Below are 27,545 nucleotides of genomic sequence, written 5' to 3'. Positions count from 1 at the left end.
GAAGGCATGCCAGCAGCTCTCCTTCATTAGGAGTTTGAGGAGATCTGGTGTGTCACCAAAATCTTGTGCAACATTTGGTGGTGAGCATCCTTATTGATTTCATGACAGCTTGATGCAGCTACTCCAATGTACAGAATTGCAAGAAGCTGCAGAAGATTCCCTAATAAGCCAAAGTCTCCCCAACATTGAGGACATCTTCAAGAGACGTTAACTCAAGAAGGCAGCACCCATCATTAAAGACCCTCACCACATGGAATATGTTCTCTTCAGTTACTATCATCTGGGAGGAGGTATAGGTGCCTGAAGACATACTTCATTATTTTAGAAATAACTTCTTTCCCTCCACCACTAGGTAGCTAAAGGGTCCATTAATCCATGAATAGTACCTCATTATTCACCTTCTGCATGATTTTATTTAGAGTAATTTATATGTCTTGCACTGTACTGCTGCCACATGGCAACAAATTTCAGGCACTTACCAGTGCTAGTAAACCTGATTCTGATTCTGGTTATTGTCCCAAATATTGCAGTTCCCTTCCTGAATCTTTCTGCTTCTTTACCTCTTGTCCTCTAAGGTATTCCTCGACCAATGCACCAAAATCAAATAGCAAAAAATTTGTTTTTATGACCCAACATCAAACTTTGTTTCTTAACATTCTTGCGGAGTGTCTTGTAATGTTGCAGTATACTAAAGCCACTATTTTCTCCCAATTCAAAAATCACCTGTTTATCTTTAATCTTTGCTTCCAGTTAACAGTATATCAGCAGTGTTATGGTGACTTCAATCTCACAGGTTTTAGTTTATGAACATTGATTCAGTGAACACTGCCTCCACTTAATGAAGTATATTCTGAACTAAAGTTAAGTTTGTTCAAATATCCCGCACAGGAATATTTTAATCCTCCAATAATTTTGTAATATTTTGACAAATATCCTGAGAATTAATTGTGTTAACAACAAGTTTAATTTCTTATGCTGAATTGTTCATCAAGACTTTTAACAACAACTATTTGTACTTGTACAGTAACTTAACACAGCAAAAGAACCCAAAACACATCATTGGAGCATCATTGAACCAATCTCCACCAGTACTGAAATTTGCCTGTGGGGTGGTAATGCAAACATCAGAGTATTAATGGGATGTCAGAACATGACTACAAAATAATTTCTTGATAATCTATTTTATCAATTTAATAGGAGAGAATTCAGGATAAAGCTGGAAAAATTAAATTATTTTCTCAAAGATGACTACACATCTCTTACAGATAAATTAAAATTTCAAAGATTGACAGTAATGATACAGAATTAAGCATAATATGTCAAAGTATTCCTGTGATTATTACATTTGGCAGTTTAATAACAAGGCTGGACTATTAAATATAAGCATATTAATTTGCAGTAAAGATTTAAATCTTCAAAAGTTTCTACTTTTGAATATTCATACCAAACTGCTAGAAATGTTTTCAGCAAAAGAAGTGCAGTACCATTGAAAACAATGCGTGATAAATAAACTGGAAAATGTTAGATTGTCAAGAAGACAAGTAGACCTCATGTAGTTTCAAATACAAACAGGCCTGGACATTGGACAACTCGGGAGTACAGAAATATATATTTCTGAAAATTCACATTCAGCTGCCACTTCTGTTGCTATGACAGCACAGTAGTACAGATTGCTTGTCATGCAGTTAGTACTTGGTCGAATGTAGCATTGCACAAGATTGTTCTGTTATTAAATCCATTTTTAGCTTGTTTTCAGTCACATCATGTGGCTATTCAGGAAAGTAGATAATAGAAACAATTATGGCTATAATTTAAATGCAAAATTTTATGAATACAATATGGTCCAAAACTTTAACGTCCTTAGCAACGCTAAACACAGACAGAATTTAATGCATTTCTTTTGAAATAAAAACAAAACACTCTTAATTCTTAACCAAGAGATCCATTAGCATGAGCCATATGTAATTCACTGAATTTATAGCTGGGTTATCTACTGCCACATTTCTAGACACTTTGAGTAGAATTAGTTATATTTTCACTGCTCCACATTTCTACTTTTCTCATTAGAAGTTGCTGTCTCTGAATGCTGGTAAACTTTCATGAATTATATTGTGTTTCCCCAATATCTAGTCTGAGCAGTAAGCAGAACTTTTATTTACTCTCTAACCTATTAAATAAGAATGAGTATATAAGAGAATGAAACAACTACTTTTGTTCTATTTTATGGGACTTTAATGATAATGGGGAAGGCGATCATACTTCAATACTCGGCTTAGTGTCACTATATTGTTGCAAGGTAGCAGCTGTTTATTGAGGAATTGTCTACCTTTAAATTAATTCCATTGAAGTTCACAAAAATATATTTCGAAACCAGAGGGCAAAACAATGATGAATATTTTTTGTTTCGGTTCTGCAAACCCAGTGCAAGTTTTCTTTCTCAAGAAGTTAGAAATGACAGTGTAAGTCAAAAGAAAGTTGCAAGTAATTTAGAATATGAAGCTCTTAGAAATCTTTAGGATTGTTCCCTGTTTAGCTTTGCACTTTAGACAATCGAACCTAGATCTCGTTGTAGTTCCCCTTTTCTTAACTTGACACCATTCAGATAGTAACCTGCCTTCCTGTTCTTGCCACCAAAGTGGATAACCTCACAGTTATCCACATTAAACTGCATCGGCCATGCATCTGCCCACTCACCCAACCTGTCCAAGTCACCCTGTATTCTCATAACATCCTCCTCTCATTTCACACTACCACCCAGCTTTGTGTCATCTGCAAATTTGCTAATGTTGCTTTTAATCCCTTCATCTAAATCATTAATGTATATTGTAAATAGCTGCGGTCCCAGCACCAAGCATTGTGGTACCCCACTAGTCACTGCCTGCCATTCTGAAAGGGACCTGTTAATCCCTACTCTTTGTTTCCTGTCTGCCAACTAATTTTCTATCCATGTCAGTACCCTACCCCCAATACCATGTGCTCTAATTTTGCCCACTAATCTCCTATGTGGAACCTTATCAAAGGCTTTCTGAAAGTCCAGGTACACCACATTCACTGGCTCGCCCTTGCCCATTTTCATAGTAACATCCTCAAAAAATTCCAGAAGATTAGTCAAGCATGATTTCCCCTTCGTAAATCCATGCTGACTCAGACCGAATCTGTTACTGCTATCCAAATGTGCCGCTATTTCATCTTTTATAATTGACTCCAGTATCTTCCCCACCAGTGATGTCAGGCTAACTGGTCTATAATTCCCTGTTTTCTCTCTCCCTCCTTTCTTAAAAAATGGGATAACATTAGCTACCCTCCAATCCGCAGGAACTGATCCTGACTCTATAGAACATTGGAAAATGGTTACCAATGCATCCATGATTTCTAAAGCCACCTCCTTAAGTACCCTGGGATGCAGACCATCAGGCCCTGGGGAGTTATCAGCCTTCAGTCCCATCAGTCTATCCAACATCATTTTCTGCCTAATGTGAATTTTCTTTAGTTCTTTTGTTACCCTAGGTCCTCTGGCCACTATTACATTTGGGAGATTGTTTGTGTCTTCCCTAGTGAAGACAGATCCAAAGCATCTGTTCAACTCGTCTGCTATTTCCTTGTTCCCCATAATAATTTCACCCGTTTCTGTCTTCAAGGGCCCAAATTTGGTCTTAACTAACTTTTTCCTCTTCACATATCTAAAGAAGCTTTTACTATCCTCCTTTATATTCTTGGCTAGTGTATCTTTGTACCTCATCTTTTCTCCCCGTATTGTCTTTTTGGTTATCTTCTGTTGCTCTTTAAAGTTTCCCAATCCTGTGGCTTCCCGCTCAACTTTGCTATGTGAAACTTCTCTTTTATTTTTATATTGTCCTGAAGTGGGAGGGTGAGGAGCCAGAGGTCGTGGTACATATAGGTACCAATGACATGAGTAGGAAAAGGGATGAGGTCCTGAAAGGAGAATATAGGGAGCTAGGAAGGGAGTTGAGAAAAAGGACTGCAAAGGTAGTAATCTCGGGATTACTGCCTGCGCCACGCGACTGTGAGAGTAGGAATGCGATGAGGTGGAGGATAAATGTGTGGCTGAGGGATTGGAGCGGGGGCAGGGATTCAAGTTTTTGGATCATTGGGACCTCTTTTGGCGCAGGCGTGACCTGTACAAAAAAGACGGGTTACACTTGAATCCTAGGGGGACCAATATCCTGGCAGGGAGATTAGCGAGGGCTACTGAGGTGACTTTAAACTAGAATGGTTGGGGGGTGGGAATCAAATTAAAGAAGCTAGGCGTGAGGAGGTTAGTTCACAACAGGGGGATGGGAACCAGTGCAGAGAGACAGAGGGGTGTAAAGTGAGGGTAGAAGCAAAAAGTACTAAGGAGAAAAGTGAAAGTGGCAGGCCGACAGATCCAGGGCAAGCATTAAAAAGGGCCACTTTTCGACATAATTGTATAAGGGCTAAGAGAGTTGTAAAAGAGTGCCTGAAGGCTTTGTGTGTCAATGCAAGGAGCATTCGTAATAAGGTGGATGAATTGAAAGTGCAGATTGTTATTAATGATTATGATATAGTTGGGATCACAGAGACATGGCTCCAGGGTGACCAAGGATGGGAGCTCAACGTTCAGGGATATTCAATATTCAGGAGGGATAGACATGAAGGAAGGGGAGGTGGGGTGGCGTTGCTGGTTAAAGAAGAGATTAACGCAATAGAAAGGAAGGACATAAGCCGGGAAGATGTGGAATCGATATGGGTAGAGCTGCGTAACACTAAGGGGCAGAAGATGCTGGTGGGAGTTGTGTACAGGCCACCTAACAGCAGTAGTGAGGTCGGAGATGGTATTAAACAGGAAATTAGTAATGTGTGCAATAAAGGAACAGCAGTTATAATGGGTGACTTAAATCTACATGTAGATTGGGTGAACCAAATTGGTAAAGGTGCTGAGGAAGAGGATTTCTTGGAATGTATGCGGGATGGTTTTTTGAACCAACATGTCGAGGAACCAACTAGAGAGCAGGCTATTCTGGACTGGGTTTTGAGCAATGAGGAAGGGTTAATTAGCAATCTTGTCGTGAGAGGCCCCTTGGGTAAGAGTGACCATAATATGGTGGAATTCTTCATTAAGATGGAGAGTGACATAGTTAATTCAGAAACAAAGGTTCTGAACTTAAAGAGGGGTAACTTTGAAGGTATGAGACGTGAATTAGCTAAGATAGACTGGCAAATGACACTTAAAGGATTGACGGTGGATATGCAATGGCAAGCATTTAAAGATTGCATGCATGAACTACAACAATTGTTCATCCCAGTTTGACAAAAGAATAAATCAAGGAAGGTAGTGCACCCGTGGCTGACAAGAGAAATTAGGGATAGTATCAATTCCAAAGAAGAAGCATACAAATTAGCCAGAGAAAGTGGCTCACCTGAGGACTGGGAGAAATTCAGAGTTCAGCAGAGGAGGACAAAGGGCTTAATTAGGAAGGGGAAAAAAGATTATGAGAGAAAACTGGCAGGGAACATAAAAACTGACTGTAAAAGCTTTTATAGATATGTAAAAGGAAAAGACTGGTAAAGACAAATGTAGGTCCCCTACAGACAGAAACAGGTGAATTGATTATGGGGAGCAAGGACATGGCAGACCAATTGAATAATTACTTTGGTTCTGTCTTCACTAAGGAGGACATAAATAATCTTCCAGAAATAGTAGGGGACAGAGGGTCCAGTGAGTTGGAGGAACTGAGCGAAATACATGTTAGTAGGGAAGTGGTGTTAGGTAAATTGAAGGGATTGAAGGTAGATAAATCCCCAGGGCCAGATGGTCTGCATCCCAGAGTGCTTAAGGAAGTAGCCCAAGAAATAGTGGATGCATTAGTGATAATTTTTCAAAACTCGTTAGATTCTGGACTAGTTCCTGAGGATTGGAGGGTGGCTAATGTAACCCCACTTTTTAAAAAAGGAGGGAGAGAGAAACCGGGGAATTATAGACTGGTTAGCCTGACGTCGGTGGTGGGGAAACTGCTGGAGTCAGTTATCAAAGATGTGATAACAGCACATTTGGAAAGCGGTGAAATCATCGGACAAAGCCAGCATAGATTTGTGAAAGGAAAATCATGTCTGACGAATCTCATAGAATTTTTTGAGGATGTAACTAGTAGAGTGGATAGGAGAGAACCAGTGGATGTGGTATATTTGGATTTTCAAAAGGCTTTTGACAAGGTCCCACACAGGAGATTAGTGTGCAAACTTAAAGCACACAGTATTGGGGGTAAGGTATTGATATGGATGGAGAACTGTTTAGCAGACAGGAAGCAAAGAGTGGGAATAAACGGGACCTTTTCAGAATGGCAGGCGATGACTAGTGGGGTACTGCAAGGCTCAGTTCTGGGACCCCAGTTGTTTACAATATATATTAATGACTTGGATGAGGGAATTAAATGCAGCATCTCCAAGTTTGCGGATGACACGAAGCTAGGTGGCAGTGTTAGCTGTGAGGAGGATGCTGAGAGGATGCAGAGTGACTTGGATAGGTTGGGTGAGTGGGCAAATTCATGGCAGATGCAATTTAATGTGGATAAGTGTGAAGTTATCCACTTTGGTGGCAAAAATAGGAAAACAGATTATTATCTGAATGGTGGCCGATTAGGAAAAGGGGAGGTGCAACGAGACCTGGGTTTCATTATACACCAGTCATTGAAAGTGGGCATGCAGGTACAGCAGGCGGTGAAAAAGGCGAATGGTATGCTGGCATTTATAGCGAGAGGATTCGAGTACAGGAGCAGGGAGGTACTACTGCAGTTGTACAAGGCCTTGGTGAGACCACACCTGGAGTATTGTGTGCAGTTTTGGTCCCCTAATCTGAGGAAAGACATCCTTGCCATAGAGGGAGTACAAAGAAGGTTCACCAGATTGATTCCTGGGATGGCAGGACTTTCATATGAAGAAAGACTGGATGAACTGGGCTTGTACTTGTTGGAATTTAGAAGATTGAAGGGGGATCTGATTGAAACGTATAAAATCCTAAAGGGATTGGACAGGCTAGATGCAGGAAGATTGTTCCCGATGTTGGGGAAGTCCAGAACAAGGGGTCACAGTTTGAGGATAAAGGGGAAGCCTTTTAGGACCGAGATTAGGAAAAACTTCTTCACACAGAGAGTGGTGAATCTGTGGAATTCTCTGCCACAGGAAACAGTTGAGGCCAGTTCATTGGCTATATTTAAGAGGGAGTTAGATATGGCCCTTGTGGCTACGGGGATCAGGGGGTATGGAGGGAAGGCTGGGGCGGGGTTCTGAGTTGGATGATCAGCCATGATCATAATAAATGGTGGTGCAGGCTCGAAGGGCCAAATGGCCTACTCCTGCACCTATTTTCTATTTTTCTATGTTTCCCTTGTCAGCCACGGTTGCCCCTTACTCCCCTTAGAATCTTTCATCCTCTTTGGAATGAACTGATCCTGCACTTTCTGTATTATTCCCAGAAATACCTGCCATTTTTGTTGCACTGTCATCCCTGCTAGGATATCCTTCCAGTCAACTTTGGCCAGCTCCTCCCTCATGGGTCCACAGTATTACAGTTTGTTCAACTGTAATACTGACACTTCCGATTTTCCCTTCTCCCTCTCAAGTTGTAGATTAAAACATCATACTATGGTCACTACCTCCTAATGGCTCCTTTACCTCGAGGTCCCTTATCAAATCCTGTTCATTACACAACAATAAATCCAGAATTGCCTTCTCCCTGGCAGGCTCCAGTACAAGCTGCTCTAAGAATCCATCTCGGAGGCACTCCACAAACTCCCTTTCTTGGGGTCCAGTACCAACCTGATTTTCCCAGTCTACCTGCATGTTGAAATCCCCCATAACAACCATAGCATTACCTTTGCGACATGCCAATTTTAACTCTTGATTCAACATGCACCCTACATCCAGACTACTGTTTGGGGGCCTGTAGATAACTCCCATTAGGGTCTTTCTACCCTTAGAATTTCTCAGTGCTATCCATACTGACTCTACGTCTCCTGATTCTATGTCCCCCCTCACAACGGACTGAATATCATTCCTCACCAACAGAGCCACCCCACCCCCTCTGCCCATCAGTCTGCCCTTTCGAAAGGATGTATAATCTTGAATATTCATTTCCCAGGCCCTGTCCACTTGAAGCCATGTCTCTGTTATTCCCACAACATCATACTTGTCAATTTCCAACTGAGCCTCAAGCTCATCCACTTTACTTCTTATACTTCTTGCATTCATATATAATACTTTTAATCCATTACTCCCCTCACCTTTTGCATCGATTCCTATCGCACTTGATGGCTGTCAGAAAATAGCTATTCCTGAGTGCAGTGTTGTGAGGCTTCAAGCTTCTCTGCCTCGTGCCTGACATTGGCAGCGAGAAAATAACGTGACCAGGATCCCTCATGATCGATGCCACTTTCTGCAGGCAGAGCTTCCTATTGATGTTTTCAATAGTGGAGTTGGGGGAGGGGGCTTGGGAGCTGCATCTATTAACTTCTCCAGCCTTTCTCATTCCTAAATTTTGGAATTGCCATACCATTCCATGATGCAACTAGTGAGGATACTTTGAACAGTGCATCAGTAAAAGTTAACTGGAGTACTTAGTAACACACTAAATGTCATTTAGCTTCTAAAAGTAGAGGTGTTGGTGAATCTTCATTATTATATCTAGATACTGGTCCAGGGTCAGTCATTCAGGATGTTAATACCACAAATTTATTTACTGCCTTCACTCTGACATACCCAGACTGCTATTTATTGTATCCACTTCTGACCCACCAGTGAGAACTGGTAACACACACACAATACGGGTGGAACTCAGCAGGTCAGGCAGCATCTCTGGAAAAAAAAAACTAAACAGTCATTGTTTAGGGCCGAGACCCAAAAAGATTCTCATTTTGTGTGTGTTGCTTTAGATTTCCAACATCTGCAGATTTTCTTGTGTTAACAAGAATTGGTATGTAGTCTCACAAACACAAGAAAATCTGCAGATGCTGGAAATTCAACGCAACACACACAAAATGCTGGAGGAACTCAGCAGGCCAGGCAGCATCAACAGAAAAGAGTAAACAGTCAATGTTTCAGGCCAAAACCCTTCATCAGGACTGAAAAGAGAGAAGAGGAGTCAGAGTAAGAAGGTGGGGGGAGGAGAGGAAGAAGTACAGTGTGGTAGGTAACAGGTGAAACTAGGGGAGCGGAAGGGGCTGAAGTATAGGGTTGGGAAGTTAATTGGTGAAAGAGAAAAAGGGCTGGAGGAGAGGGAATATGACTAGAGAGGATAGGAGACTAAGCCTGAAACCAGGTGGGTGGGAAAGCTAAGTGGCTGGAGAGGGCAGAATCTGATTGGATAGGAGCAAGGGAAGAGGAGGGCACGGGGCGGAGGTGATAGGCAGGCGAGAAGAGGTAAGGGGTCAGAATGAAGAACAGAAGAGGGTAGGGGTAGTGATTTTTTTCCCCTTCTGTTAAAAAACATCAATAGTCATCATTTTGGAGATGATGCAGGTGGAATATAAGGTGAATAAACTTTCCACGGGCTTCCAGCCAGGTGCTGGTATCAATTATAAACTTTTCGATGACAAACTCTCCCATATTCTTCAGGAACGATGCCTAGGCAAGTCTAGTCTGGTGGCTCTTACACCTTTGTATTGCATCCGTCCTGACTGGTTCGTTCTCATCCAATCAGGTTTCCACTCTCCCATCTTGTTTAGAATCGAGTTCCAGTTATGACTTAGAGTGAGAGCTTCATCTTTATTAAAATTCTTTTCCACTAGTTTTATCTCAATGGCTTCTTTAACCAGATAGTCCTAAAAGCTATTGGCGTGGCATAGTAGTTTTGTGTGTCAAAGTCAATCCGACAGCCATTGCGAAAGCAGTGTTCTGCCACTGCCGATTTCTCTGAGTAACCCAAACGGATACACCTCCTATGCTCCTGGATGCGGGCTTCTATCGTGTGTCCCATCTGGCCAATCTACACTGTTTCGCATTCACAGGGAATCCAGTAAATGCTAGCCATCCTGCGTCCCAGGTCATCTTTCACTGGCATAAACTGTGACTTGAGCCTCCATACGGGTTTTGTGGATAGTATTCATCTGGTATTTCTCCATGATCCTGGCAATCCATCCAGAAACCATGGAAATATAGGGAAGACAGGCCGTAGTGACAGGTCTCTCCCAGTCGTTAATTTTCCTGTTTTTTTCTGTCAGCCCTCTTAAGGCTCGATTGATTTCCTTCACCTTGCAGCCATTCTGTATAAGATGTTACTCCTCCACCTTGAGGGTGGACTCATCATCGCACAAGAGGCAGCAGGCGTGTTCTCTTGAAGAATGTTAATTGATACACTCTACATAATCCCGTCATCTCGGTGAAAGTGGCATAAATTTACTATGCAGTGTCCACGGTATAAATTCAACTGCAATCTGTTCTTTCATTTTCAAATTTACAGCACCATACTTACCTGTGAAGTCATAGCAGGAAGAATAAGGAAAAATGGAGCATGTGTCATCATGTCCAACTACAATATATTGTACTTTATGCAGAGATGCAACAGTAATCTGTAAATCAGTTTAGTTAATACCTGTTTGAAGTCTAACTACACAATTCCCTGAAACCTCTGCATTATTCCATATCTGGAGTCTTGAATTATTTTTAGAAATTCCTCACATGCTCTTTCATTAAACTCCTGCTTCATTCTTTAAGTAATGGGGATAAAATGAGAACAATTACAAACCCTCCAAATTATAGAACAAATTTAACACACTAAAATAAATGAAAGCATTTTGCAGTAATTATTAACAAAATGTGCTTGTGAACTATATGAAGAGTATTTGGTCAGATAACCATGAGAGGTTTTTAAGAAAGGTAAAGAAATTAAGAGATTTCAAAAGGGAAATACAAAACTACCTTCTGCATAGTAAATTCTCTGCTGCTGAATCTAGTGGTCATTCTGAGCCATAAGTGTACATAGCTAACTGTCTGCAATACTTTCAATCTGGCTGGCTTTGCTCCCGAGATGTTTGAATCATTTAAATTAGATGGTCCCCTTGGAAATCCTGACTGCTAAAACATATCATCATCCTTGTCATTATTAGAGTGAAAGCGAATGGGAATTTGATAATTAGCTGAGGAAAAGGATGTTCACAGGAAACAGAATGGGCTTGAGGCAGGACTCATGGAAGGTAGGTGGAACCTGAGGGACGGTGGTAGCTGAAGATGGTAAATGACTCGATTAATGCAATGAATAATCTTAAAGTGACCGTTGAACCAGGCAAGAGCTTGCAGGAGTCTGTGCACAGGGGCAGATCTCGGGTGGACAACCGGACATGGTCTGGCTGAGCAACAGTGGTTAGCCTGGCAGCAGTAGGTGCAGGTGGCTGTGAGGATGGCCCTTCATGCCCTCTTGCAAGCGTTTTGAAATTGGCAAACAAGGGCTTTGGCAGACAGTGCCTCCACTGTTGGTTCCTCTGTGGGGAACAATGGGGTTGTTAGCCATGAGGCACTTTGAAGTGTGACAGAGGAGGTGTGTAGATTGTGGGAGAATTCAGCCCAGAGCAGCTACAATGTGGAAGGGTTAGAGGTGGTGGAGTATCACAAAAACTTTTCCAGTTGCTGCATGGTCCTTTCTGACTCTCCATTGGTCTGCAATGATAGTTAGAGGACAAACTCACTGAGGTGGGGAGGAGGGAGTAGAAGGTTCACCGGAAGTAGAAGACATATTGCGGGCCCCATTCTGACACAATGTCTTGAGTGAAGCCATAGAGACAAATTACAGGTTAGGGAACCATGTCTGCCATCTTAGCACTTGTCTGAAGTTTGGGGATGGCAATGGAGTGGCCACCTTGGAGATCTGGTCACCACAGTCATGATCACCGTGGCCCCAGCAGAAGGTAGCAAACCAGTGATGAAACCCATGGTGATGTGGGACCACAGGCATCAAAGGACTGCTAGGGACTGTGGGAGCTTACAGAGCCACTGGTTGGAGGAATTAGACTGAACACATTGAAGGAAGGTAACAATGAACTGGCATACATCTGCTATCATGGTGGACCAATAGAACCAGAGACCCAGAAAATCCAAATTCCATCATGCACCTGGAGTGGTTCAAAGTGCATGGCTCCCAGCACATACATGTGGTTGTCAGGTGAGTCGGCTGGAGCAGGCTTATGCTATAGGGCCTGGTGGATCTGGTTGTCAAGGTGCAAGATGATTAGGGCAAGGATCTAGGAGGATGGAATAGTGGACTGAGGGTCATTCTCCAATTCATCTGGGTAAAACTGTCATGTCATGGAGTTTGGCATAGTTCTCTTGGAGCTTAGTTGGTAGGAGATGGTGAAGTTCAATTGCTCAAAGAATAGGCATCTGCAACTTGATGAGTTGGTAGATCTGTTGTATGCATTTAAGAACCTGGTGATCAGTCCAGATCAGGAAGGTGTCAATGTTCCTCAACAGCCAAGGTCCCCATCCTTCAAGGCCCTTTTAATGGTGAGGAGCTCCCTGTCCCCTACACCACAATGGCACTGTGTAGAGTTAAACTTATGTCAGAAGATGGCACAAGGAGGTATCTTCCTATCCAGTCCTTGTCGGGAGAGGATGGCCCCAGTGCCCATGTTGGATGCATCCTCGTCTACAATAAAAGGACCAGAGGGGTTTGAATGGTAAGGAGTGTGAACAGTGGTGAAGTCTCCCTTGAGATCATCAAAAGCATAGTCCACGGCAGCAGATCCAGTTATCTGTGCCTTAGTGAGGAAGATGAGAGGAGTGGTGATTTGGCTATAGTTTCTGATGAACTAATGATAGAAGCTGAGAAGCCCAATAAGTTCTGTAGTTGCTTGAAGGAGCACATTCAGGACCATTCCATGATGGTGTGTACCTTCTCTGCGTCCATGGTTATACGTTGGGGTGAAAACAATATAACCCAAGAAGGAAATGACTGAGGTGTGGAACTTGCAGTACAGCTGGTTTTTGGGAAGATGCTGAATGACTGAGTGGATGTGACAGATGTGGCCTTGGAATTCCTTAGAGAAGATGATGATGTCATTGAGGTAAAGAAACACAAAGCTGTTGAGCGTGTCTCAGAACATCTTGTTGATGAGGGCTTGGAAAATGGCTGCAGCAAATCATAAACATGAGAAAGTCTGGAGATGCTGAAAATCCAAAGCAACACACAAAATGCTGGAGGAACTCAGCAGGCCAGGCAGCATCAATGGAAATGAATAAGCAGTTGACGTTTCAGGCCCAGACACTTTTTCAGAACTGAGAAGGAAGGGGGAAGACACCAAAATGAAAAGGCGGGGAGAAGGGAAGGAGACAACTGGAAGATGATCAGTCAAGCCAGGTGGATGGGAGAAAAAGGAATCTTACAGGAGAAGAGAGAATCCTCAGGGAAAGAGGAGGGGACCCAGTGGGAAGTGATAAGCAGGTGAGAAGAGGCAAAAGGTCGATGGGAGGAATAGAGGAAGAAGGAAAGGGTGGAGGAATTTTTTAGCTTTTGGTCAGTTAGAAAGTCCAAAGGTCATCAGCAAGGATTCATAGTGGTCAGTGGGTGTCATAAACACTGTCTTCTATTCATCCCCTTGGCAGGTTGTACACATTCTATCGATCCAGTTTGGTGAAGATCTGGGCCCTGTGGAGTGTTTGAATGCGTTTTCCATCAAGACTAGAGGGTAGAATTTTTTAATGGTAATTTTGTTGGTTCCACAAATGTCAATGGAGGAATGAGGACCCCACAAACCCCCCTTGCCCCACCAATCTTTCTTATAACCATGAAGAACCCTGGACTGCCTGGGGACTGGGATGTTCAAATGAAGCCGTGATTTAGCGCTACGTCACTGTAGTCATTCGTGGTTTGCGTCTCAATGGAAGAGGGAGAACAGAAAACCCAGACTCCAAGGCTATGAATGCAGAATGGTTGAGAGATAGGCATGGTAGGTAGTCCACTCTGCACACAGAGTCTGGTCCAGAATGTTGCCTGCTACACTGTAATCCACCAGAAACTACCAAGTACGTAGACTTGGCAGCATGTGAAGGAGGCCAGAGAGAGTGAAATGGACTATGCTGCTTAATGAGTTGCTGGGTGGAGCTTTCCAGGTGCAGTTTTCATGAACACAGTGGGCATTTGATGCTTGGGTGATTGGTGGCTCTGTAGTAAGCACTCAAGTTGTTTCTCCACTATTGCTTATGCTCTTAGGGGGGCTGGAGGGGTTCAATGGAGCTCTCTCCAGCTGCATGGGTTCTGGAAGCATTGCCAATGAGGGTCCTACAGCCTGAAATGATTCTGGGAAATCAATCAAAATCATCTGGCTGATAATCTGGAAGCTCATTCCATTAGGTGCTTGTCAAAACAGAGGGCCAGAGTGATGTGGCATCTTCCAGGTAGGCACTAATCTTTCAAACGCTCTTAGAGGCCATGAAGCCATGAAGCCAACAGACCAGCAGTGTTTCTGCATTCAAGCCGCAGTCCACCACAGGAATCATGAATTTCAGGGTATAATCCAGCACTGAGTGAAAGACTTGACGGAGGCAAAATACCCAACCCATTGTCCCCTTGATGGTCAAAAACCTGGCCCATTGCAGCAATGAATTAATATTTATTAAAGATGTTCATTTAATTGTCCCAGTTAGAGACAGCCCAGGTCAGAGCTCACCCAGTCAAAAAGAGAGATGATGAATGCAATCTTGGATTGGCCTGCAGAGTACAGACACAGCTGGAGCTCAAAGTCTAAGACACACTGAGAAAGGAAGTTGCAGCATTGGTTTGGTGATCCATTAAAGCATTTGGGCACTAGAATCCAGAGCTCAGAGGGAAGAAGTTGACTGCAATGGGGTTGCTGTATGGAGAGGGACAGTTGGAAGAAATTGTCAAGCAGAAGGTTGATGGCTTCCTGCTGTTTCTGGATTGCATGCTCAAGGCCACAGACAACTTCCTTTAGGCAAGCATAGCCTGCTGGGTCAATCAATCTTTCACTCATCCTGTCAGGAAATGTATAGGAGGCTTGACCTAAAAGCAGAGTAGTGGAGACAATTTGGCAAGGAGCAATAACTTTAATAATAGACTGTATAAGTAACAAGCCACAAGGGGCCACAAAATGTGGGAGTACAGATACTAAGCTCCACAGACAACAAGCTAACTGAAGGCTAGGTGCAACTGGTTGAGGCTGGCTGGTCAGATGAGTGAACAAAGGACTGTGGCTGAGAGGTTCCACACGGTAGGCTTATTCAGAAAGTCAGAAGGCATGGGATCTAGGGAAGTTTGGCCAGGTGGATTCAGAATTGGCTTACCTGTAGAAAGCAGAGGGTCATGGTGGAGGGAGTACATTCAGATTGGAGGGATGCGACTAGTGGTGTCCCACAAGGATCGGTTCTGGGACCTCTATTTTTCGTGATTTTTATTAATGACCTGGATGTGGGAGTAGAAGGGTGGGTTGGCAAGTTTGCAGACAACGCAAAGGTTGGTGGTGTTGTGGATAGTGTAGGGGATTGTCGAAGATTGCAGAGAGACATTGATAGGATGCAAAAGTAGGCTGAGAATTGACAGATGGAGTTCAACCCGGAGAAGTGTGAGGTGGTGCACTTTGGAAGGACAAACTTGAAGGCAGAGTACAAAGTAAATGGCTGGATACTTGGTAGTGTGGAGGAGCAGAGGGATCTCGGGGTACATGTCCAGAGATCCCTGAAAGTTGCCTCACAGGTAGATAGGGTAGTTAAGAAAGCTTATGGGGTGTTAGCTTTCATAAGTCGAGGGATAGAGTTTAAGCGGCGCGATGTAATGATGCAGCTCTATAAAACTCAGGTTAGGCCACACTTGGAGTATTGTGTCCAGTTCTGGTCGCCCCACTTTAGGAAAGATGTGGAAGCATTGGAAAGGGTACAGAGGAGATTTACCAGGATGCTGCCTGATTTAGAAAGTATGCATTATGATCAGAGATTAAGGGAGCTAGGGCTTTACTCTTTGGAGAGAAGGAGGATGAGAGGAGACATCATAGAGGTATACAAGATATTAAGAGGAATAGATAGAGTGGACAGCCAGCACCTGTTCCCCAGGGCACCACTGCTCAATACAAGAGGACATGGCTTTAAGGTAAGGGGTGGGAAGTTCAAGGGGGATAATAGAGGAAGGTTTTTTACTCAGAGAGCGGTTGGTGCGTGGAATGCACTGCCTGAGTCAGTGGTGGAGGCAGATATGCTAGCGAAATTTAAGAGACTGCTAGACAGATATATGGAGGTATTTAAGATGGGGGATTATATGGGAGGCAGGGTTTAAGAGTCGGCACAACATTGTGGGACGAAGGGCCTGTACTGTGCTGTACTATTCTATGTTCTATGAGAGCTGTGTTTAAGTAAGCTGCTAGTAACTCCTGTTAAACTGCATGGATACCAGTAGGAGCCTGCATGTGCAGGCCTGACAATTTGTCTTTAAGGTTTTCTTTTCGAAATTAATTTGGACTTCTGGAGAATCACTGCTTCTAGTGAGCGTACTGTTAATGTTTGGTGGGAGAATATAAAGACAGTAGGAATGACCTCCTTCAAATCAGTAGGGATATGTATTCCTGAAAGGGAAATCATAGTTGGGAAATGTTTGAAGTTATAAGCAGCAGAATAGATAAGAGCAAACTTATTAATATAATGTAATTAAACTTACAGAAAGCCTCTGATGAGCTGCCAGACAAGATATCATAAAGGAAAATTGGGTGGTATGTTATTGGTAGTATTGTAGTGGTGGAGCCTGAGGGTTGATTAACAGGCAGAAACAAAGAGTTGGAATAAATGAGTCACTTTCAGGATGAAAGACTGAAAAGTGTATGGGATAGGGATCTGTACCCCATTAAAAGTCTTTATCAATGAAGTGCATGAGGTGATCTGAGGCATTACGTTCAGGTTTGCTGTCGGTATAAAGCTGAGCAGCAGTATTTGCTGTGAGAATTATGCAGGGAGGTTTCAGAAAGGTTTAGGCAGTATAACTAAGCAAAGCACATGTAATTTGATATGAAAAATACGAGATCATTCACTTTGTTTAAAAAAGTAAGCAGAGTATTATAAATATTGGGAGTTTAAAAACTAATAGTGTTTAGAAGATCTTGAGTGATAACGTATATAATAAAAAATAGCAAAGTTGCCGATATGCAGACTTTAATTTCAAGGGGATCTGATTAGATGTGTGTAGGAGCTCTGCCTAAGTTAAATTTTATTTGGAATATTGTGTAAAGCTCTGGTTCCTATACCTAAGAAAGGACTTAATTGTAATTGGAGTACCATATTGTTTATATGGAACATGAGGAGATTGTAATGGGAGGATGGGTAGTGGAGTGATCTTCAATGTGTGAGGACATATTCACTATTTCCTGACATTAACTTTGATTTTTTTTTCTTTTTTATATATCTAAGGGAGCTTCTACACTTCATTTTTATGTTTTGCACTGGACTCTTAACAATCAAAGAGACACAAGTGTAAAGGGTTTCTTCTTTTATGTTACTGGGTAGGCTAATTAAAATGGCTTCTTTGTTATGTTATAATTGAAATGGATTCTTTGTTATGTTAACTGCTGAGAAAGTCCTCCCGCTAGCAGTTTGTTTGGATTATGGTACTGATAAGGGGATGAACGAACCAATTGGGATAGATGTTATTCTTTCTATGTGTCTGTAAGTTATTATGATCCGTGAGTTTTTGGACTGAAGGCGTAAGAGAGAGAAGGAGGATGGACAAGGTGCTGTGAGTCGGCTAACGGGGTTGGACCCTGATCAGGAGTCCGAGGTCCAGGGTGTTCGGTGAGGAGAGGAGACGGAGACAGACTCGTGTGGAGCATCTGATCAGCCACCATTGTTAGTCCCAGCCAGCAGGTCAAGGTGGTCCGAGGGGATCACAGGATGAAGAAGGAGAGTCCCGAGCTCCAGCTGTTTGCGCACGAAGAGATTGAACTTTGATAAGTGCGGCACACTTTATTTTCCTTTTATATTTTATTCTTTATTAATTATATAGTTCTTGTACTATCAATAAACTGTAATTCATTTAATCATATCTGGTGTATTGTCTGTTATTTGGGCGGGGTGGGGTACATCACACAGCATACACACAAACTAATTACCCAGTTTGGCAGGGCCGAGGGCTGTTTCCCTAGACGACAGCGAGCCGAGCGACCCTGAGGCTGGCCAGGGGGGCTACACAAGTATGCTGTATATTAATAATAATGTTTAAAATGGAAATTGCATGCTGAGGTAGGGAATTATGCTCCCAATTCTTAAATCATTGGTCATACCTTAGAGTATTGCAAAGCTGTTCTATTCACCAAGGCATGCAAAGGATGTTTTAGTGCTTTGCAACGATGTTACCTGGAATGGAGGGCATACTTATGAGAATAGGTTGAGTGAACTTGGCCTTTTCTCCTTGGAGTGATGGAGGATGAGGGGTGACCTGATAGATGTGTATAAGATGAGGAGAGGCATTGATCGTGTGGATAGTTAGAGGCTTTTTCCAGGGGCTGAAGTGGCTAACATGAGGGGACATAGTTTAAGGTGCTTGGAAATAAGTACCGACGGTACTTCAGGGGTAAGTTTTTCACACAGAGTGGTGAGTGCGTGGAATGCACTACTGGCAGTGGTAGTGGAAACGGACACAATAGGGTCTTTAAGAGCCTCTTAGATAGGTACATGGAGCTTAGAAAAATAGAGGGCTATGCGCTAGGGAAATTCCATGTGTTTTTAGAGTAGGTTACATGGTCAGCACAACATTGTGGGCCGAAAGGCCTGTAATATGCTGTAGACTTCTATGTTCTATGTTCTACATTCTAGTCATGTAGAGGGTGCAAAGGAGATTCACCTGTTAATACTTGGGATGGAGCAGTTTAGTTATGAGGGGACACTGATACAACTAGGCCTTTTCTCCTTGGAGTAGAGGACGGTAAATGGGGACATGATTGAGATTTATAAAATTATGGGAAGAATAGTTATAACGTTTCCCCATATCAGAGATTGATAAAGGTAGTGGACATAAGTTTAGGGTAAAGGGGATTCAAAGGGTGATAAGTGGCATCATCTGAATGAGAGGATGATAAATACCTGAAATGCACTGCTTGAGAGCATGATAGACCTTGACTCACCAGCAGTATTCATGTAGTGTCCAAATGAACACTTGGTCACTTCGGCTTGGAGGGCTATAGAAAAATTGCTGGGTGAGAGGGTGAACATAGAAAGGTGCCACTGGCTTGCACAGATATGCTGGAATAAATTACCCATTTCCATGTTGAACAATTCTATGTTTCTAATAAATGCAGACAAAATAATAAAATATTAAGTATATTGAGATTGTCGATATGACAGAGGGGAGGTGAAAGGTAGGTGTGAAACTGGGATTTAGTTGATGGTAGTAACGAGTTCAAGTTTGATATAGTTTGCAATATTTTTGCAAGGGTTCTTTATGCATTTTTTATATGAGTGGCTGATGAACAATTCTAAGGATTGTATCAAGAGAAATCTCGACAGCTGTCTATTATTTGACAAAACTCCTTTTAACAAAACATTGTGTTTCCCATCTTGCCACCACACCTGATGCTTCACTCCATACTGGGATTGTTGTCTATTAGGATGCTTGTTACTTGTTTGATGTGGAAGAATGTCTCCAAGATTTACTGAAAATAATCTGTTTTGGTGGTGGTAGTGGTGCAATTCAAGTGAATTTTATTCCTATTTTGACTCATTTTGCTTAAGATTCTTATTTGGAAGTGCTTCAGAAAAAGATTCCAATCATACTTTTATATCATCATGGTTTAGCACAATCTTTACAAAAATCTAAAAAATGAACACTTCAGATGCTAGAAATTTGAAATAATAAAAGACAAAAATTGCTGGAAACACTTAGCAAGTAAAGTTGACCCAATGAGAGGCCACATCATTTTCTAGTTATTTCCAAAGATTGTTCGTTTGAGAACCCACGGAAGTCAGCTACACATTCTGGTCAAAACAAGTGACAATGACACTATCAATGGCTATTTTGCACCATGGCTGGTTTTTCACCTGGAACCTACCAGCCTTCTCCTTCCCACCCTCCCCCCACCTTCTTTATAGGGCCTCTGCCCCTTCCCTGTACAGTCCTGATGAAGGGTTCCGGCCCGAAACGTTGACTGATCATTTCCACGGATGCTGCCGGACTTGCTGAGCTCCTCCAGCGTGTTGTGAGTGTTGCTTTGACCCCAGCATCTGCAGATTATTTTGTGTTTACAAATGGCTATTTTCTTGTTTGTTCTTCCAAATTTCTTGAATAGTGGATTTTCATAGTCTTAAATTCAGAAAGATCTAGCATTAAATAGGTCCTTCTGTCCATACTGAACATTAGCCACTAATTTAGACTAATTTAAAGTTAATCCCAATTTTACTGTGCTCACTTTATCATCAATTCTCTCCCAGCTTTCATCATTCATGTTTGCACTAGGGGCAATTTACAGTGGGAGTTAACAACCTGCATATTTTTGAGATGCAGGAGAAAACTTAAGTACCTCGAGGAAACAAACATGTTTACAGTGAGAATGTGCAAGCACACATGGACAGCAACAGGGGACAGGATTGAATCTGGATCACTAGCACTGTGATGCAGCGACAATGCTAGTATACAGCCCTGTTATTGATGTCATGTTCCTTCAGCTCTGTGGTAAAAAGCCTCATCATATTATGTAGATGGTAAGTCTTGAACATAGCAATTACACCCTGATTCATGCACTACATCAACTTCATGGTGTTAAGGAAGCAGAAAATCATCACCTTGGTGTCATCATTCAGATCCTCAATATAAACCAGATGCCCAGAGGCATGGTCAATGTTGGGAAGTGTCTGTTACTCCAGTTGATGCTTGCATAATATTGTTCAATGAAGGGGGTGGGGGAAGACTTCAGCTTATTTGAATAATGAACCAGAATAAGTTTAGGCTGATTGTCACTCTCAAAGTACGGTGATCTTTGGCTGCCTTGAAGTCGAGGCTTTTTTTCACTCCTCCCTTGAGATGAACTCGTCTGAGAAAATCTCATCCAAAGATGTTCCATTTCATCCACATCAAGTGCTTTGTTTTAGAAGAGTTGTCACTCTCCTCAATAATTCCTTTCAAATCTCAGGACAATATTCCTGCCACCATGGGATCTGTACCACTTGCCTCCCACTTAAACTAGACATCATGTTTCCTGAAGTGTTCAAACCATCCATGGCTAGCCTTGAAGGGATCAAACAACCTCCTCCCATTCACTTAAAAATCACTTCCTTGACCCTTTAATATGCCCGCCCCTTCCATTACCTTGTCTATTTCTCATTAAGGCTTTCAGTTACCATCTCACTCATCTCACTGCTTGCTTCATTCCCATGTTTTGTGCGGATATCAAACCATGATAGAAAATGTAGACATGTATCAGAAAAAGCAGCTGTCCCAGCACCGAGAGAAGAAATTGCCCATATATACTGTATCTATAATCCAAGAAATGCTTATTTTTTTTTTAGTTGTTATTTCCACCTTTACTCCATCATCTGCCTTATTGCTGAAGGGTATGTTATGTGATGCTTCTGAAAGTCCGTTGTAAATCTAGTACAGTACTCTGATGTGTGTACAAGATGGGCACATCAGTGCAGCAAAATATTGGTAGCCAATAAGTCAAATATAACCCTGTCAAGTACTGTTCAAGTTTCATTTTAGTGCAGAAGTTTCTTGAAGTAAACAAATTTTTCTCAATTACAAGCATCTATTCGGGAAAGTCCCCATTTTGTCAATTGGACATCTCATTAGTGCAAAAATAAATAAATAATGAGTGAAATAAAATTTCCATGTGATGATATCCTGGGATATACTGGAAACACTCATTACCCAAGCAACAACTGTAGAAAGGGAAACATGTCAACAATTCATGTCTGAAAACTTTTCTCAGAACTGGCAAAAGACTAAATAGATTTTAGCAGTAGGGAATATGTGGGAGGGATGGGTAATACAACTGGAATAGTTCTGATAGGGTGAGTCCAAAAAGGTTTATAGGGATACTTAAATAGCAGATTGTGGTTCTTTGCGTTTTGCGGCTATAGGACACACCTGATAGACCAGACTATGCACACTGGATTAGATCAACAGAGTAAACTGAATGACAGGCAGAAATGGCTAGCTCAGATAAAAGCTAAAAGAATGTGAATTCAAGGTTGAGTCTAGAAAGTTGCAATGGGCTGAGGCAAAACCTAAGGTTGCGATGGATTCAGCAGGGAGAATTTCTAGAGTACCCATGAGATGGCTTTTTAGAGCAGCTCATGTTGAGCCCAGTAGGGGGATCAGCTATTTTGGATTGAGCATTGTGTTATGGAGCAGAATTGATAAGAGAGCTTAAGTTAAAAGAATACTTAGGGGAGTGATCATAATAAGATTGAATTTACCCTTAAATCTGAGAGGAGAAGCTAAAATCAGCCGTATCAGTATTACAGTGGAGTAAAGGGAATTACAATGCATGTGAGGCCTGTTAGCCAGAATTGATTGGAAAAGAACAGTGGTAGGGATGACAGCAAAGCAGCAATGGCTGGAATTTTTGGAAGCAATTCATACATGATATATACTTCCCAAAGAAGAAGAAGTATTCTAAAGGTAAGATGGGTCAACCATGGCTAACAAGAGAAGCCAAACCCAATATAAAATCTAAAGAGAGGGCATATAATAGTTCACAAAATAATGGGAAGTTAGGGGATTGGGAAGCTTTTAAAAACCAACAGAAGGCAACTAAAAAGCAATTAAGAAGGTAAAGATGGAATACAAATGTAAGCTAGTCAGTGATATTAAAGAAGATACCAAAAGTTTCTTCAGATAAATAAAGTGTAAATGAGAGGCAAGAATGGATATGGGACCATTGGAAAATGATGCTGGAGAGGTAATAATAATAGGGACAAGGAAATGGCAGACAAACTGAGAAAGTATTTAGCTTCACTCTTCACTGTGGAAGACACCAGCAATATAGCGGAAGTTCCAGGTAAGAGGGATCATGAAATGTGTGAAATTACCATTGCTAGAGAGAAGGTTCTTTGGAAAGTGAGAAGTCTGAGAGTAGATAAGTCACATGGACGAGATGGTGTACACCCAAGTTTCTGAAAGAGGTGCAGTAGACATGGTGGAGGTTTTAGTAATGACCTTTCAAGGATAACTAGATTCTAGAATAGCTCCAGCAGAATGGAAAATTGCAACTGTCACTCCACTCTTTAAGAAGGGAGAGAGGCAGAAGAAAGGAAATTATAGGCCAATTAGCCTGACTTCAGTGGTTGGGAAGATGTTGGAGATGACTATTAAGGATGACGTCTCAGTGTGTTTGAAGGCACATGATAAAATAGGCTGTAGTTAGTATGGTTTCCTCAAGGGAAAATCTTGACTGACCAATCTGATTGGAAATCTTTGAAGAAATATCAAACAGGATAGACAAAGGAGAATCAGTTGATGATGTGTACTTGGTTTTCAGAAGGCCTCTGACAAGGTGTTACACATGAGGCTGTTTAACAAGCAACAAGCCCATGGTATTACAGTAAAGTTTCTAGCATGCGTACAAGACTGGTTAATTGGCAGGAGGCAAAGAGTGGGAATAAAGGGAGCTTTTTCTGGCAGCCTGTCAGTGACTAGTGGTGTTCCACAGGGCTCTGTGTTGGGACTGATTCTTTTACATTATATATCAATAATTTGGATGATGGAATTGATTGTTTTGTTGCAAGCTTTGCAGATGATATGAAGATCTGTGGAGGGGCAGGTAGTTTTGAGGAAGTAGCAGAGGCTACAAATGGACTTAGACTAGGAGAATGAGCAAAGAAGTAGCAGATGGAATACAGTGTCAGGAAGTGTATGGTCATTCACTTTGATGGAAGAAATTAAAGGGTTAACTATTTTCTAAATGGAGAGAAAATACAAAAAAAAACTGAGGCATAAAGGGATTTCAGCATCCTTGAGCAGGATTCTATATAGATTAATATGAAGGTTGAGTCTTTGGTGAGGAAGGCAAATGCAATGTGAGCACTCATTTCAAGAGGACTAGAATATAAAAGCAAGGATGTAATTTTGAGACTTTACAAAGCACTGGTGAGGCCTCATTGGATTATTTTCAGCAATTTTGAACCCCTTTATCTTAGAAAGGATGTGCTGAAACTAGAGAGGGTTCAAAGGAGGTTGACAAAAATGATTCCAGGATTGAACGGCTTGTCATATGAAGAGCATTTGATGGCTTACTAAAATTCAGAAGAATGAGGAGTAACCTAACTGAAATTTATTGAATGGTGAAAGTGGATATGGAGAGGATGTTTCCTTTCGTGGGAGAGTCTAAGACCAGAGGCCACAGCCTCAGAATAGAAGAGCGTCCGTTTTGAACAGAGTTGCGGAGGAATTTCTTTAGCCAGAGAGTGGTGAATCTGTGGAATTCATTGCCACAGACACTGTGGAGGCCAATTCTTTATGTATATTAAAGGCAGAGGTTGATAGATCCTTGATTAGTCAGGGCATGAAAGGACATAGGGAGAAGGCAAGAGATTGGGGCTGAGAGGAAAAATGGATCAACCATGATGAAACAGTGGAGCAGACTTGATGGGCCAAATGGCCTAATTCTGCTCCTATGTCTTATGGTCTAATGGTCTTTTAAGGTGTGATCCTCAAGCTTGTATATGCCCTTGTTGAAATAACGAAGAAAGATCAGAGTGGCAGTGGGATGGCTAATTAAAGTCACAGATAACCAGTAGCTGATGGAATGATTACAAGAACTCCACAGGTGGTCATCAACTCTGTGTTTGCATGCAAATAAATATCCGGTACGGTAGATTGACAAAAGTTCTGGTACTGGCTTACCTGGACTCTGGGAAGAGAAAAGGTGATAGGACAGGTATCATGTTGTTGAATGGAAAAATTCTATAAGACAGGAAATGGTGGCAATCCCGAAAAAGGAGAGGAGGGGAATTTATACTTGATTATGGAACCTTGTTGGACATTGTGAAGGATGATACATTGAGTGTTTCAGATTGGAGCAGCAGAAGGTAAGGACCAAGAGAACTCTTTTCATGCTGTCTGGAAGTGGCGAAAAGGTAAGCGCCGAGGTGCAGGAAATTGAGTTACGGTCAATGGACCTGCCCACTGTGCACCATCATCAGAGCAAATGCTTTGAAGACAAGAGCAGAATTAAAAGAATGTAATGGAGCTCATATCTGAGGCAGAGTGGGAGGAATCAAGATAATTGTGGTATCCTGGGGGCTTGCAACAGATATGTGTGGTAGCCTAACCTCTGAGGTGGAGATGGAAATGAAGAGATCCAGAAAGTTAAAAGGAGTCTTAGAGATGGACAATGTGAAGGTGAGAGCAGACTGTTCAATACCCTTTATGATTGCAGAAAGCAAAAATAATGCATTCATCAATTTTCTGGTTTAAAAAATTCAGAATCTAATTAGGACTGAATGAAAAGCTGTTCCACCTATCCCACAAAAGGACAAGCATAGGTTGAACACATGTAAGTGCTTTTAGCTCCACCTTTGATCTACTAGAACTTAGTGGAGTTGCAGGAGAAGTTGCTAAATATGAATGCAAGCTTGTTGAGTACTGCCTATAGTTCTCCAATTTGAATCTTTTCACATATTTCTATTCTCATTCTCTAGTTTCTCTCATCTCATATATTTCATCCATTTTCTCTCTTCCTAAATTAACCCATCAAATGACAACCCCTACAATGTATTTCTGTGGCAATGCTGGCCGCATCCTACCAGAAATATTCGCTTTGCCCTACCCATTCCTTGACCACTTTCTCTGCAGCCTAAAACACATTTGTTTATTCTACCCAAATTCTGACAAGATGTGTTTGCTTGAGACATTAATTCTGTTTTAGATGTTGTATGATATGGCAAGTGTTTCAAGAAGTTTATGAGTTTATTTCAGAAACCCATTACTGTAGTTTATTTTCATTTTTATTATTATTGCATGTTAGATGCCTGTCCGATTACTGGGATGACCAGCTAAATTTCTGTTTAAACAAAGTCAAGCCTGTAGCAAAGCATATTTAATTATATTTACATTAAGGGGGACAAGCAGCTGTATTGCAGAGGCAGCTTTGTGACATTAAAATATAAAAGCTACCATGCTTACTAGCACAGTATTCAGTGAGGTTGTAAGTTGAAAAAAAAGCGATGGATCGGATATTCATACAACCATAGAGAGAATGGATTGGAACTTAGCTTTTTTTAATTCTTTTCTAAAGCCATGTGGTGTGGTTATCATATCAATGAGTTTGGATCATTCATCAACTTTGAAATGTTAAACATCATATTCATCTTTGGAGTAAAATACAGTCAGTCACCATGAATGCTGCAAAGCACAGATGCTTCCCTACAAAAACACACATAAAATGACATTTTCCCAAGGATAATAATGGATTATTTTCCTGAAATGACCCATTCATAGACTTAAAGAAAAACAAACAAGGAGGATAAAGGATAGCACAATTAAGAGCTGAAGAAACAAAATCAATTATGTTTACAAAGACATGGAATGACTCAATATACTTTATAATACAGATTTATAGTATCAAGCAGCACAGAAGGAGGCTTTCAGCCCACCATGCTAACCATCAAACACAGATCTACACTAATTCCTTTTTATAAACATTCAGTCCAGAGCCCTTTGTATCCTGGAAATTCAAGTGCATTAAGTTAAAATAATTGAAGGCCTGTGATCCATTATGAAAGGAATGTGAATCCAATATTCTGCAGAAACCAAATAGCACAGTTTGATTTGAATTATTGCATTCTTAAAGACAGGTGGCTTTATGCTAAAATATCCAAGATTTACACCTGCTGTTGGGGGAGTGTGAGTTTTGCAGATGACCTGTAGGTCATACAAACAAGAGTGAAGAACAGACAGAAGCTGTGGGAAGAGAAGATAAGCGAACATAACTAAAAGAACATCCTCTTAGTTATGAGCACACAGGTGTTAGGAAGACAAGTTCTGGTCAATCACAAGAATTCATTGGAAGTTTGACCATAGAGGCAGAAACTGCAGATACAAAGGGCTGACCTGATATGATGTACATTATCAAAGAGCCTTGAGGAGGTGGGTTAAGCTTATTAGGGTATTTATTGGAAGTGTAAAATATGATATTACTTCTTTAATGACCCAAAGGGAGATAGCTTAGAAGGAGTAGCAATAAAAACCATAAGACTATAGATATAGGAGCAGAATTAGGCCATTTGGCCCATTGAGTCTGCTCCACCATTTCATCATGGCTGATTCATTTTTCCTCTCACTGCCTAAAGTCCATAAGAAGTAACAAGAAAAGTCTTGTTTATCCTTGGGACAGTGGTAATTTGATTCCTGTTTATTAGAGGTTATAGTCCTGTAATATTAGATTACTGTCAATCCTACTGTTACTTCCTTCCACATTCCTTCTATTGTAAAAAAATACATATGAATGCCAATAATATCCACCTGGTGGCTTAGAGTCCTTCTGGGAAGAAATTTGTTCATATTACCAGTTTGGTCTGGATGTGACTCTGTGCCCAGCTTTGTTGTTGATTCTTAACTGTGTTTTGAAATAATTTACCAAGGCACACTATTTATT

The sequence above is a fragment of the Mobula birostris genome, chromosome 10 (genome assembly GCF_030028105.1).
Source record: "Mobula birostris isolate sMobBir1 chromosome 10, sMobBir1.hap1, whole genome shotgun sequence".
Classification (NCBI taxonomy): Eukaryota; Metazoa; Chordata; class Chondrichthyes; order Myliobatiformes; family Myliobatidae; genus Mobula; species Mobula birostris.
This window is presented reverse-complemented; position numbering follows the sequence as displayed.